Source organism: Rana temporaria, chromosome 4 (assembly GCF_905171775.1).
Source record: "Rana temporaria chromosome 4, aRanTem1.1, whole genome shotgun sequence".
NCBI lineage: Eukaryota > Metazoa > Chordata > Amphibia > Anura > Ranidae > Rana > Rana temporaria.
This window is the reverse complement of record NC_053492.1, coordinates 413,796,520-413,810,980: the sequence shown is the minus strand read 5'-3', so window position 1 is coordinate 413,810,980 and position 14,461 is coordinate 413,796,520. Positions and strand designations below refer to the sequence as shown.

Genomic DNA, 14,461 nt, shown 5'->3' with positions numbered 1-14,461 from the left:
ATCGCTGAAAACTAATTTATTTAGGGAAGGCTATCCCACACCCACCTAAGAACTGTACCCGAGTCACCCCCATCAGACCATCCCCCACAGCTATTACCTTTCGTTCCACCTCCCCTTTCCCTTTTTGCCGCGTACACACGATCGGTCAAACCGATGAAAACGGTCTGATGGACCATTTTCATCGGACCAAACCGATCGTGTGTGGGCGCCATCGGTTATTTATCCATAGGTTAAAAAAAAAGCAATCTTGTTTTAAATTCAACCGATGGATACCTAACTGATAGAAAAAAAAACAATCGTTTGTAGGCACGTCCATCGGTTAAAAATCCAGGCATGCTCAGTATCAAGTCGACCCATGCTTGGAAGCATTGAACTTCGTTTTTTTTCAGCACGTCGTTGTGTTTTACGTCACCACGTTCTGACACGATCGGTTTTTTAACCGATGGTGTGTAGGCACGACTGACCATCAGTCAGCTTCATCGGTTAACCGATGAAAACGGTCCATCAGACCGTTCTCATCGGTTTGACCGATTGTGTGTACGCGGCATTAGGATGTAAGCTCCATGAGCAGAGCCCTCCTGTATCTTCTTTATTGAACTGTATTATAATTGTGCTGCCCCCCCTCTACATTGTAAAGCACTCCGCAAACTGTTGGCGCTATATAAATCCTGTATAATAATAAAAAATTGGAGGTTAAAGACAAACTGTAATTGTGTTCATAACATTTACCTCTGCATCCCCATCCAGAGATCTACGACTCAAAAATCATACTGATGGTACACTTACTCTTCTCTGTGCTCCTCATTGTAGCCATACAGAATTGTTTGCTAGCCAAATAGAAGTTTGGAGGAATTTTGCCACCAACCAATCGACATTACAGTACAGTTCAATACAGAAGGGAATTCATTATTATTGTTGTTCTACAGCAGTGATGGCAAACCTTGGCACCCCAGATGTTTTGGAACTACATTTCCCATGATGCTCATGTACTGTGCAGTGTAGTTGAGCATCATAGGGTGCCCAGGATCACTGTTCTACAGGATTTGTATAACACCAGTTGTTAGGTGAAGGCAGGATAGGCTTCTCTAAAGCGAAGGGTTGCAGGGAGAGACTAGGAGATAATCCAACAGATTGGGTTATGGAGTTCTAGAGGATGGGAGAGGCTCAGGAGAAGTTCTGTAGGCAAGCTTGGGAGAAGATGATGGAGCAAAAAAGTAGGAGGTTTTGGAAGGAACAAAAATAATGATTTGGTTGGTATTTTGGGACTAGGTTAGTGATGTAGCTGAGGGCAGAGTTGTGGATAGCTTTGTAAGTAGTTAGTATTTTACATTTTATTGGGTGAGCGGAAGCCAATAGAGGGATTGGCAGAGAGGGGTAGCATAGAGTCTGGCAGCAGCGTTCATGATGGAATGAACACACTCCAAGAAAATAATTGATATCATAATCCCGATCACGTCAGAAATCCCCCTCTCCTTCACATCAGAGCCCCTCTTTAACCACTTCAGCCCGGAAGAATTGGCTGCTCAATGACCAGGCCATTTTTTGCGATATGGCACTTTAACTGACAATTTTGTGGTCGTTCGATGTAGTACCCTAACAAAATTGACATCCTTTTTCTCCAACAAATAGAGCTTTCTTTTGGGGGTATTTGATCACCACTGCAGTTTTTATTTTTTGCACTATAAACAAAAAAAGCGACAATTTTGAAAAAAACATTTTTTTATCCTTTTTGTTGTAATAAATAGCTCCAATTTTTTTAAAGCAAATTTTTTCCTCAGTTTAGGCCAATGTGTATTCTTCTACATATTTTTGGTAATAAAAACCGCAAAGAGGGGAAATTTGATTGGTTTGCGCAAAAGTTATAGCGTCTACAAAATAGGGGATAGATTTATGCCCTTTTTTTTATTATTTTTTTTTTTACTAGTAATGGCGGTGAACTGTGATTTTTATCGGGACTACGACATTATGGCGGACACATCGGACATTTTTGACACATTTTTGAGACCATTGGCATTTATACAGCGATTGGTGCTATAAATATGCACTGATTACTGTGTAAATGTCAAAGGGAAGGGGTTAACACTAGGGGGCGATCAAGGGGTTAACTGTGTTCCCTAATGTGTGTTCTAACTGTGGGGGGAGGGGACTAACTAGAGGGAATGGCAGATTGTGGTTCCTAGCTATTAGGAACTCACGATCTGCATCTTCTCTCAGAACAGAACAGGGATGTGTGTGTTTACACACACACGTCCCTGTTCTGCCTCTCGTGCCCCCGATCGCTCATGGATGGCAGTCATTGCGACCACCGGTCATGAGCATCGGCACCCCCGCTGTTCAGCCATTGACTGACGTACAGCTATGGCGGTCCTCGGGAACGAGTCAATCTGCTGCAGTATAATGACGGCGACTGGTCGGCAAGCGGTTAACATCAGAAGTCCCCATAACATCAGTTCCCCTGCTCTTATGTTAGGGTTTCAATCAGCCCCCCCCCCCTTACATCAGGGTCCCCATCAGAGTACCAATTTACAGTGTCCCCATCAGAGTCCTACTTTTTTATGGGGGGGCATGAATATGTGGGTTTTAATTTTTCAACCAACCAAAACTAATGCCGCGTACACACGATTGAAAATTCCGACAAAAAGACGGAATGTTGGTTCAAACTTATGTTGCATACACACGGTCACACAAATTTTTTCGGAAATTGAGACCATCAAGAACGCTGTGACGTACAAGACGTACGACGAGCCGAGATCAATAAACTTCAATAGGCAGTTCGGCTCTTCTGCTTGATTCTGAGCATGCATGTTTTTTTTGCGCGTCGGACTTGCATACGGACGGAAAAATAGAGAACCAGCTCTCAATCTTTTGTTGGCGGAAATTCCGACAGCATACACACGGTCGGAATTTCCGACCAAAAGCTCACATCGGACTTTTGTTGTCGGAATTTCCAATCGTGTGTACGCGGCATAAGATGTAGAAGTTTTGTATTCAGGGATACATTAAAATTCTTTGGCTATCATAAGCTAAAATGAGTTTGCATTTGTTTATATAAAATGCAAAAAAAAACTCTGCTAAATAACTCATAAAATTAAAAAATTGTTCTAAGTAATTTTGAGATTATGTCATCTTAGTACATTTAAGCTTTGCATTATTAAAAATAACTCGCGCAAGTGTTGAGGGAAAAAAAAAACGTGAAGCAGAAACACAATTAGCGGGGTAAAAAAATGTATACAATGTAATTAAGTATTTAACTTAAGAGTTACATTGTATTAAGCGGTACAAGATTTAGCAGTAATTGCGGAGATTTGTCTCTAGTGAAAGGTAACTATATTTTAAGCTTTGCTAATGTCTAGGGGGCCTAAAGAATGCAGCTGTACCCGCTGCTAGCGAGCAGTCCATTAGAAGGCCTTTTCAGGACAGCCTAGGTAGAGAGCAGATGTCCCTTGTTTACTTTCTTTTTGGTTGAGATGATCTCTCCTGTTTGTGGAGAAGACCCGTAAATAGCCACCTCAGCTGTTTTCGCACTCCCCTCTTCTTGCTTTCCTCTTTGTTATCCCCAGTGGCCCTTAGGCCAAAGGTCTTGTCAGTTCTGAGATGCCCCTGATGTAATCAGGTTCCTCTCTTCTTCCCCAGGGCTAGTCTGAAAATAAACAGAGAGCTCCCTTATCAGATCATAACCCACTGACAAGCCGAGGAGCTTGTTGACTGGCGAGAAAAGAAAAAAAAAGGAAAAAAAAGCCTGCAGCTAACAAATAACTGACAATCGTTTCACACCCTTTAAAAAGATGCTTTTTTCACAAGAGCCTTCTTTTTCTCCTGCTATTTTTTCATACGTGTTGATAGTTTCTTAGAGAATTGACCTGATTGATGTTAGCACTGAAATAAAAGCCAACAGTCTTTTTTTTCTAAATGTTTAGTGCCGGTGGAGGAGAAATGTGGCTGGGATGGCCCAAAGGGAGTTGTAGTTAGCTGTAGGTTGTTTCTGTTACACCGGAGAAATAGTAAAAAAGAAAAAAGCTAAAGAAGGACTCCTGTAAGGAAAAAGTCATCCAAAGAAATTTAAAAGGAAACAGACTGAAACAGTCAGTCTGGTGGGGCTTTTGACTTTGATCTTTAATCTCTACATCTATTGAAGACCCTTCAGCAGCACACTTGTGGTTGTGTTAAATGCTTGGTCCCTCGATGCCCAGTGTGGTTCCATTTGCCACTCACTACTTTGTACTGTGATGACCTGTGGCTAAAACCACATCATGCAGGGGGGGGGGGGGGGGGATCACCAGGCACCTAATAGCAGAGAATGTTCTGTGGTTGGAGGATTGTCAGACACATGACCTCGACAGGTCGCATGATTTTTTTTTTTTTTTTTCAAGTATGTTTATTAGGTTTTACAAGATAAATAAATACATACAGCTTTTCTGAATTAACCACTTGAGATCCGCGCTATGGTCGAAAGACGTCCACAGCGCGGCTCTCAAGTGCCGGGTGGACGTCCCTGGACGTCCTGTTGTTGTTGCTCCCTGTGCGCGCCACTGAGGGCGCGCAGCGGGGAAACAACATGCCCGGCGCATCGTTAGGGAGCCGATGCGAGTGCCTGGCGGCCGCGATGTCCGCCAGACACCCGCGATCGTCGGTGACACAGCAGGATGTGGAGCTCTGTGTGTAAACACAGAGCTCCACGTGCTGTCAGGGAGAGAGGAGACCGATCTGTGTCCCTTTACATAGGGACACAGCATCGGTCACCTCCCCCAATCAGTCCCCTCCCCCCACACAGTAAGAACACAATGAGGGAATACATTTAACCTCACCCCCTAGTGTTAACCCCTTCACTGCCATTCACATTTATACAGTAATTAGTGCATTTTTATAGCACTGATCACTGTATAAATGTGAATGGTCCCAAAATTGTGTCAAAAGTGTCCGATATGTCCGCCGCAATATCGCAGGCCTGACAAAAAAATCGCAAATCGCCGCCATTACAAGTAAAAAAAAAAAAAAAAAAAAATCATAAATCTATCCCCCATTTTGTAGGCGCTATAACTTTTGCGCAAACCAGTCGCTTATTGCGATTTTTTTTACAAAAATACGTAGAAAAATACGTATCGGCCTTAACTGAGAAAAAAAATAGTTTTTTTTTTTAAAAATTGGGATATTTATTATAGCAACAAGTAAAATATATATATATATTTTTTTAAATTGTCGCTCTTTTTTTGTTTATAGCGCAAAAAATAAAAACCGCAGAGGTGATCAAATACCACCAAAATAAAGTTCTATTTGTGGGGAAAAAAGGACGTCAATTTTGTTTGGGAGCCACGTCGCACGACCGCGCAAATGTCAGTTAAAGCGACGCAGTGCCGGAAGCTGAAATTTCGCCTGGGCACGAAGGGGGTTTATGTGCCCAGTAAGCAAGTGGTTAATACATGCATTCAAAGTTCCATGACATATAACTAACATAAAATATACATTCTATAATGAATAAGAATGTTGCAGAACAAAATATGCAATTTAATAACTTACAATTTATAAGCAATAAATTTAAAAGGGAAATGGAAGGGGTAAGGAAAGGAATGGGTATATAATTGTCCGAAATGGAAGAAAATAACTTAGTAAAGTGGTCACGTTCTATCTCTTGTAGGAGTTTGGTAAATTTAAAAGTAAAAATAAAATTAATAATATTGATTGATAAAAATTTGTTATGATTCTAATAATACTTGGCAATCCGCAGAATTTATAAAGTGGAACCAGCATGCCCATTTATCGTAGAAGTCTTTAGAAGAATCTTTCGATTGGTGGATTAAGTCTTCCATATTAGCAATATGGTTAACTTTGCGAATCCATTCTGAAATAGTAGGGGGAGAAGAGTGAGTCCATTTGTTGGGGATGCAGAGCTTGGCCGCGTTGATGAGGTGTATCACAATAGAGTGTTTGTAAATCGATTGGGGAAGAGTAGAAAGATGTAATAAATATAGGGCCAGATTCACAAATGAGATACGACGGCGTTTCTCCTGATATGCCGTCGTATCTCTGTTTCTATCTATGCGATTCATAGAATCAGTTACGCATAGATATCCATAAGATCCGACTGGGGGGAGTTCGCGTCGTAAACCAGCGTCGGGTATGCAAATTAGGAGTTACGGCAGATCCACAACGGTTTTTCGCGTTCGCTACGTCGCCGCTAGTCAAGTTTCTCGTCGCAAAGTTAGTCGTTTTTTTTTGGTGCCCTAACTTTAGTCAGCAAGTGTATTGCTGTCTAAAGTATGGCCATCGTTCCCGCGTCGAAATTCAAAATTTAACGTCGTTTGTGTAAGCCGTCCGGGAATACGGAAGTACGCTACGCGCGTCGCCGTTCAAAAGAATGACGTCACGGCGCACAAAGCACGGCGGGAGTTAGGAAACGGAGCATGCGCAGTGCCGCGCCTATTTTAAATGGCACACGCCCATTTAAATTGGCCCTCCTTGCGCCGGAGCCCACGGGCGTAGTTTTCATCGCAAGTGCTTGGTGAATCAGGCACTTGCGATGAAAAATTGCGGCGGTGTAACCTATCTAGGATACGTTACGCCGCCGCGATTCTACGTGAATCTGGCCCATTGTTCGGCTGTGAAGTCCGGAGTGTAAGTAGTGATATGCGATATAAGATTATGAACATTTTTCCAAAACCTTGTAATTAAGGCACATTCCCACCATATATGAAGTAGTGTACCAGGTTCGGTGTTACAACGCCAACATAAGGGGGATATATTCGGATTATATTTCTTTATGACAAAAGGGGTTCTGTACCATCTGGAATATATTTTGTAACTATTTTGCATGATTTTCTTTTATTAATAGAAAATAAAGGGGGAGGGTGGGGATGGGGGAATAGTTGCGGAGGCTAAACCCGGGGCATGCCCACCCAATTGGTGTATGGACTATCTCGGTACTGATAAGACAAAAATGAACAAAAATAAGTAAAAATTATATTTTTTATTATAATTAAAATGTTGCAATATTTGAACAATAATGTACATCAAAGATTGGTCGGATTCTCGACTAGTTTCGTGGGAGATCCGCTTCTTCAGGAGAACCAATCTAAGGAAAATAATGCAATACAATAGTAAAATACATATAATGCAATTCAGCAAAAAGGTAAATAATACATAACAAATAAAAGTAATGTAAGGGTTTACCCGATGAGTAATAAAGCAAGCGTGGAGCTGAACTGCTCAAGTGGTTGACCCCCAGCGGCGGACAAGGGGGATGGTCCGTAGATCTCTAAAAATAATGCATATACTTAATTAAGGGGCCCAGTACGTAGATACATTGCGGGGTGGGAAGGCAATGGGGAGGGGGAGGGAGGAGAAAGGTAAGGAGAAGGAGGAAAGGGGGAAAAAGACAAGGAAGGAAAAGAAAGGGGGGGGAAAGGGGGGGAGGACGGAAAAAATAGCACCTAGTAGGCTTCAGAGTCCCAAACCCAGAGGCACGCTGTTCGCAGTTTTTTTTTTTTTCGTATAGTAAGTTAATACTGCTTTTTAAATGCACCCTTAAGACATTGTTTAGGGATGTATGTTCATTGCAATGCAAAATGGGAAAAGGGGTTAAAGGGGTTGTAAAGGTTTGTGTTTTTTCACCTTAATGCATCCTATGCATTAAAGGTGTTGTAAATGTTTGTTTTTTATTTTCTAAATAGGTTCCCTTAAAGGAACACTAAAGGCCAAATTTTTATTTTGGTAAAATAACAAACATGTTATACTTACCTCCACTGTGCAGCTCGTTTTGCGGCTGTCTCGGCTCCTCCTCGCGAGAGCTTTCCACCTTAATGCAAGCAACCTCGCATGGTGGAAAGCTCTTGCGAGTGCGCTCCCGTGATACAGTGGCAGCCATAGCCGCCGACTGTATCACTCGGCCCCGCCCCCCGGCGCGCAGCGTCATAGGGTGCATTAAGGTGAAGAAACCTTTACCTTTATGACCCCCTTTAAGCTAGTGCATTGTTGGTTCACTTACCTTTTCCTTCGATTTCCCTTCTAAATGTTTTTTTTCTTTGTCTGAATTTCTCACTTCCTGTTTCTCCTCAGTAAGCTTGCCCCCATCATCCGAGCGGTGGTTAGTCAGCCAGCAACAGCTTACTGAACAGCTTACTGAGGAGGAACAGGCAGGAAATGAAAAATTCAGACAAAGAAAACAAAGAAAAAAAAACATTTAGAAGGGAAATCGAAGGAAAAGGTAAGTGAACCAACAATGCACTAGCTTAAAGGAACCTATTTAGAAAATAAAAAACAAAACTTTACAACCCCTTTAAGGTAAAAAAACACCTGGCAATCACAGACTTCCCAACCCCCCCTCCCCGAGTTTTACTTACCTGAGCTTGTTCACCTGTTCAGCTCGTTCCCGGCGTCCTCTTCTCCACAGAGTCTCTGCGTTGATTGGATATATTGATAGCAGCGCAGCCATTGGCTCATGCTACTGTCAATCAAATCCAATGAAGCGGCCACTGGGGGAGGGACCAAGACATACACTCTGTGTCTATGGATGCAGAGAGTATTAAATGGGAGCACACCCGTAAGGTAACCCCCTCGGGAGAGAGCTTCCCAAGGGGGTTAGCTATTGCAGGGAGGAGCTGAGAGAGCCGCTGTGGGAACCCAGAAGAGAACAATCGGAGCCACTCGAAACGAACTGCACAGTGGAGGTGAGTATGACATGTTTGTTATTTAAAAAAAATAAAAATTAACCTTTACAACCCTTTAAAGGAGAAGTCCAGCCTGAGCTTTTTAGGCTGGGCTTCTCCTCTGGGTCACAGGAGTGCAATTTGTGTTGCACTCCTGTGACCCGTTTTCAGCGGAGAGCGGTCTGAATTCCACTGACGTCACTGCCGTCAGTCGAGGCAGTGCGTCACCCCGGCTTCACAAGTCTGAATCCGCCAGCTGCCTTGATTGATGGCAGTTTCAGCGAGCCTCTGAGACAGCCGCTCCCCTCCCCTCCACAGCTGAGCGCTCCAGTGAGAGCGGAGAAACAGAGAGGAGAGACGATGACTGACAGTCAGCAGCTCTCCTCTCTGGGATCTGTGAAAACCGAGCCATCAGCGATGTTTGGTGGCTCAGTTCTCAGGGGACAGATGCAGAATCGGTCTGATGCTGCATCCACATAGGTAAGTATGAATAATAAAAAAAAAACATACTTCTCTTTTAAAATATTCAGGCACCCCAGTTTCCTTCCATGAACCCAAGACATACTGGTAGGTTATTTGGCTCCTGTCTGAATTGGCCCTAGTATGTATATGTATGCTTTCAAGATACACCCCTTTAGCTGGCCATATACACATAGAAATTTGGCTGGTTCCGCAGGAATTGGCCCAAATTACGATCCATCTATGGGCAGGCTGGTTGTACCAAAGTCAATCTATCAATTAACTTTGGTACAACCAACTTTTTTCGTACAATCATGGTCGGTGGCTATAGCCACCAGCAGTGATCATTGTATTCTGATGGCAGAAAGACCTTCCACTGTCAGAATAGCACAGTGGGAGTGATTCCCCCATCAACACCGTCTGTTTGAGACATTGCGGCTGCATTTGAGGCTCCCTGTATCTTACAACTTGACAACCACTGCTTTAAGCTGGCCATAGACTGTTCCAATCTTGGCTGGTTCAGCTGTGACCGGCAGAGATTAGAACCATGTATGGGTAGGCTGAATGTACCCAAGTCGATCCATTGATTGATTTGGGTACAACTGTACAACCAGCAAGCAGGATTTTTATATGCAAGGGATGGCTCACTGCACTGTGGTTGCAGGAAAGAAAATCACACCATGTGTGGCCTGCCCTAAATTGTAAGTTCCTTGCAGGCAGGGACTGAGTGTCAAAAAATAAAAATTCGCCCTTGGGACTTTGAGTGAGATGAGCACTATGGAGCCAATAAAATAACAGGAGTAATTACAGTATATATTTAATTCAAGTAAAAAGCAGTACATACATTAATGTCATGAACATGAGCCAATTCATACAGAATACAAAAAATGGGTAAAATAATATTGCAGTGGAGCTGCGGTGGCTCAACGCGATTGGCACTGCGCTGACAAGCCATTCACCTCTGCAGCTAGGGGTACGGATCCTGGTCTCGGCTACATGTGAATTGAGTTTGGTGGTCTCAGCCCAGCTCCCGGTGGGTGTGCTATGCGAGGTAAGCCTGCGCTTAGTACGCCCACCCCCCTCCCACAAAAACCACCACACTTACACGCACTCGAAATTGGGTTAACATCACGCACTTTGACCACGCGGTCTCTAAAAAGAGAGGCGAAGGACTAACGGGGCTGGTTGAGCGGGCTAATCCTCTCACTCCCTTATAGGGAGTCCCGCTGCCCCGTTGGGCTTCAAAGCGGAGCAGGTAGGACGGTCTGTGTGGGAGGACCCCCTCACACACCTGCCATTGCCACCCGGGGCATGGAGAAAGGTGGCAGATTGCCTCTGGGGGAGGCCTGCCTACTCCCAACTCCTGCAGTCCGGCTCCTCTCTCGAGTACACGCACAAAATACACTTTAAAAAAAAAAAAAAATAATAATAATATTGCAAGTAACTGTCCATATAAAAAAACGCACAAGCATCATGTGTATACCCGACACGTTTCGCAAAGGCTTATGCTCGCTCTTCAGGGGTAGATGCTCGTGGTATACCTAGAATGAAAAGATAAAGTATGTTATTTTATTGGCTCCATAGTGCTCACCTCACTCAAAGTCCCAAGGGCGAATTTTTCTTTTTTGACGCTAAATGCAGGGATGGAGGTGTGTCTCTGGTGACACCAGACCTTTTTCTATTTTTCTCAATGTACAAGAAGTGAAGCAATGTGGCAATAGCCACTATTTCATTTTCTGTAATAAAAATAAATCAGAAGAGAGACCTGCTGTTTGTGAAATTTATAATGAAAGAAAAATCCAAGACTCGCCCTGTATATATGTATGTATATACCATCATAAGAAATGTGTGCATGTATATGATTTGTAATTTGTAATCCTTTGCATATTGAGGTCCGTGACATTATTGCTTGCTTTTTTTTTTTTTTTTTAATCGGAGAATCCTAAATAGAAAAAGCATAAAGATGGTACAGGTTAACACAGAGCCTCATTGTAGCACGGGTCCTAGCAGAAAACACATCAACAACTGAACTCATAGGATTTAATAATATCTTTGCTTGGGTTCAGGTTTGTCAGTAAATAGATTTTTCAATTTGTTTGTCACACCCGTGTTCAAGCATGCATGTCTGTACCACCTGGATTGCCACTATGCTTGACAGCAGAATGGCTTTACTCCTGTATTGCATACTGAGCTCCTTTTGAAATGTTTGTTTGCGAAAACAAGATAAGGAGCTTCAGATAGGAAACAATGGATAATCAAAGTAAAGTCTAGTAGCTAGCGATAACGAGATATGTCCCAAGATCTTCTGTATCTCCTCGACTTTCTTCCTTGTAAATCAAAATCCTATCTTGCTGATTATATTGAAAACCATTAGCAGAGGATAATCTCGATCACCACTTCTATTTATTACATGCTGTAATCCATACTGTGGCCAGCTCCAGATTGTTGGTCATATTTTTATACTGATCAAAGATGGTGCAGGTCCAGTGACTCTAATGCCGCGTACACACCATCACTTTATGTGATGAAAAAAAAGACGTTTTTAAAAACGTCAATTTTAATGACCGTTTGTGGGGGAAAACGTCGTTTTATGTCTTGTGAAAAACGACAATAAAAAAAGTGAAGCATGCTTCAATTTTATGTGTCGTTTTTCAAAACGTTGTTTTTTACTTCACAGAAATTGACCGTGTGTAGCAAAAAACGACGTTTAAAACGACGTTTTTACACCCGCGCATGCCCAGAAGCTAGTTATGAAGCAAGCTTCAATGGAAAAAAGTGGTGAACGTAAACTCGCTTTGCTAGAGCATTGTGAAAAAACGATGGTGTGTAGGCAACGTCGTTTTTGAAAATTGAAGTTTCAAAATCATAGTTTTTTACTTCACAGAAAAATTTTTTTTCATCACATAAAGTGATGGTGTGTACGCGGCATAAGGCCAACCATACATGGAGTGAATTTATTTTCTACAACCATGGGTTGCAGGAAAGAAATTAGCTTGATTCCCCCATCAAAGCAAAAAGCCAGCAGGCAGCTTGTACCCAAGTTGATTGATCGTTCAATTTGGTACAAATTAAGCCTGGCCATTAATGGTTCGAATCTCGGACAGTTCCTGCAGAACCAGCCAAGATTCAAAATGTGTATGGCCAACCTAAGGCCTCGTACACACGACCGAACATGTCCGCTGAAACTGGTCCGCGGACCAGTTTCCGCGGACATGTCTGACCGTGTGCACGGCCTAGCGGACAGGTTTCCAGCGGACAAAAGTTTCTTAGCATGCTAAGAAACTTGTCCGCTGGAAACCTGTCCGTCGGACATGTCTGATAGTTAGTACGACTCATCGGACATGTCCGCTGGTTATGACGTATAACCAGCGGCCCGAAATCCCGCGCATGCGTCAAATTGATTCGACGCATGCGTGGAAGCATTGAACTTCCGTGTCAGAGAACGTCGGTGTCTTCTACGTCACCGCGTGCTCTGTCCGCTGGGATTTTGGTCTGATGGTGTGTACACACATCAGACCAAAAGCTCCCAGAAGACATGTCCGATGAAAACGGTCCGCGGACCGTTTTCATCAGACATGTCTGCTCGTGTGTACAAGGCCTAAGACAGACTAAAGATGATGCGATTTTCTTTCCTGCAACCATGGGTTGCAGGAAAGCAAATGATTTGTTTGATTCCCCCATCAACACAGTTAGTGTTGATGGGGGGAATCCTTCTGGTGGAGCTATTGTGTTCTCCCGGTGGGACATCTGACATGCTTGTTGTAACCAAATCAATCAATAGATCGACTTGGGTAAAATCAGCCTGCCTATAGATGGATCAAATCTCAGCCAGTCCCTGTTGAATCAGCCAATATTTAAACCATCTGTGGGTGACTTGAGGGGTACCCATAGATTTGAGATGTTTGTGAGCCAGTAAGTCAATTGTCTGTAGTGGTCCAAGTTGCCCACGCCAACTGCTACTACAGATGGAAAAAACTGCCTGAGTAGTAAAAAAGGATTTCTCCAGATCACTATTGTCTTCCCTCAGAGCCTCTGTTCCATTTCCTTATAAGGGCCACTCTTCTGTCCATTTCCAAAATTGAAAAAGCTATTCTGATTTTCTGCCATATTGGTGGTCAAATTTGACTTGCATGTCTGAACATTCTCCAATATACATGGCCTGCATAAGACTTTAGGTGGAAATGGTGGGTTTGTAGCAATAATCTCACCATTATGCCGCATACACACGCTCGGAATTTCCGACAACAAAATTTTGATGGGAGCTTGTTGTCGGAAATTCTGACCGTGTGTAGGCTCCATTGGACATTTGCTCCATATCCGACAACAACAATTTGAGAGCTGGTTCTCAAATTTTCAGACAACAAAATCTGTTCTCGTAAAGTCCGATCGTGTGTAGACAATTTCGACGCACAAAATTCCATGCATGCTCTGAATTAAATACAAGACGGAAGCGTCGGTCTGGTAAAACTAACATTCGTAATGGAGATAGCACATTTGTCACGTAACGCACTGAAAAGCACGAGGCTGAAAAGTGCCAATCATCTCTCACCAAACTTCTACTAACGCGAGATTAGCAGAAGGAGCCCAAAGGGTGGCACAATTGGTATTAAACTTTCCTTTTTTAGTGCAGTCATATGTGTTATACGTGACCGTGTTCTTGGCTATTGGAATTTCCGACAACATTTGTCCGACCGTGTGTATGCAAGACTAGTTTGAGCCAACATCCGTTGAAAAAAAATCAACGGTTTTGTTGTCGGAATCTCCAATCGTGTGTACCCGGCATTAGAAGACATTTAGTGGGCAAAACTGGATTTTCCGAGGTGTGATAACCTTTCTTACAATATATTTGGTCTCCTTCCAATCACTTGTGTTGTCCCCAGATGATTCTGCAGGTTTGGATAAAATGACACACTTTCACACAATTTGGCCTTGTGTTTCTTCAATCAAGTGGTTAGCTGTTTTGGCACATTTAACCATTTACTCTTTAAAATGTGTCTGTGAACCCAAAAGGTAAGTATCCTCCACTCTGGTGCTCGTGTCTCTCGGAGCTTGACTTTTACCTTGAACTTTTTGGCCCAGATTCTCAGAGGACTTACGACGGCGTAGCGCCATTTACACCGTCGTAAATCCTAATCCGAGCTGTCGTATCTATGCGCCTGATTCTTAGAATCAGTTACGCATAGATTTCTATTCTATCCGACCGGCGTAAGTGTCTTACGCCGTCGGAGCTTAAGTGCATTTTTACGCTGGTCACTAGGGGCGTGTAAGCTGATTTACGCGTCGAAGTATGTAAATCAGCTAGATACGCAAATTCCCGAACGTACGCCCGGGCGACGCAGTAAAGTTACGCCGTTTACGTTAGG

The 14,461-nt window shown here is 43.1% G+C and overlaps 1 protein-coding gene across 3 annotated transcripts in view; it reads left to right on the top strand.

Moving 5' to 3' along the window:
• The window catches only part of MACROD2 (mono-ADP ribosylhydrolase 2), a 3,190,351-nt gene that overhangs the window by 694,206 nt on the left and 2,481,684 nt on the right, over positions 1–14,461 (top strand). The window lies entirely within an intron of this gene.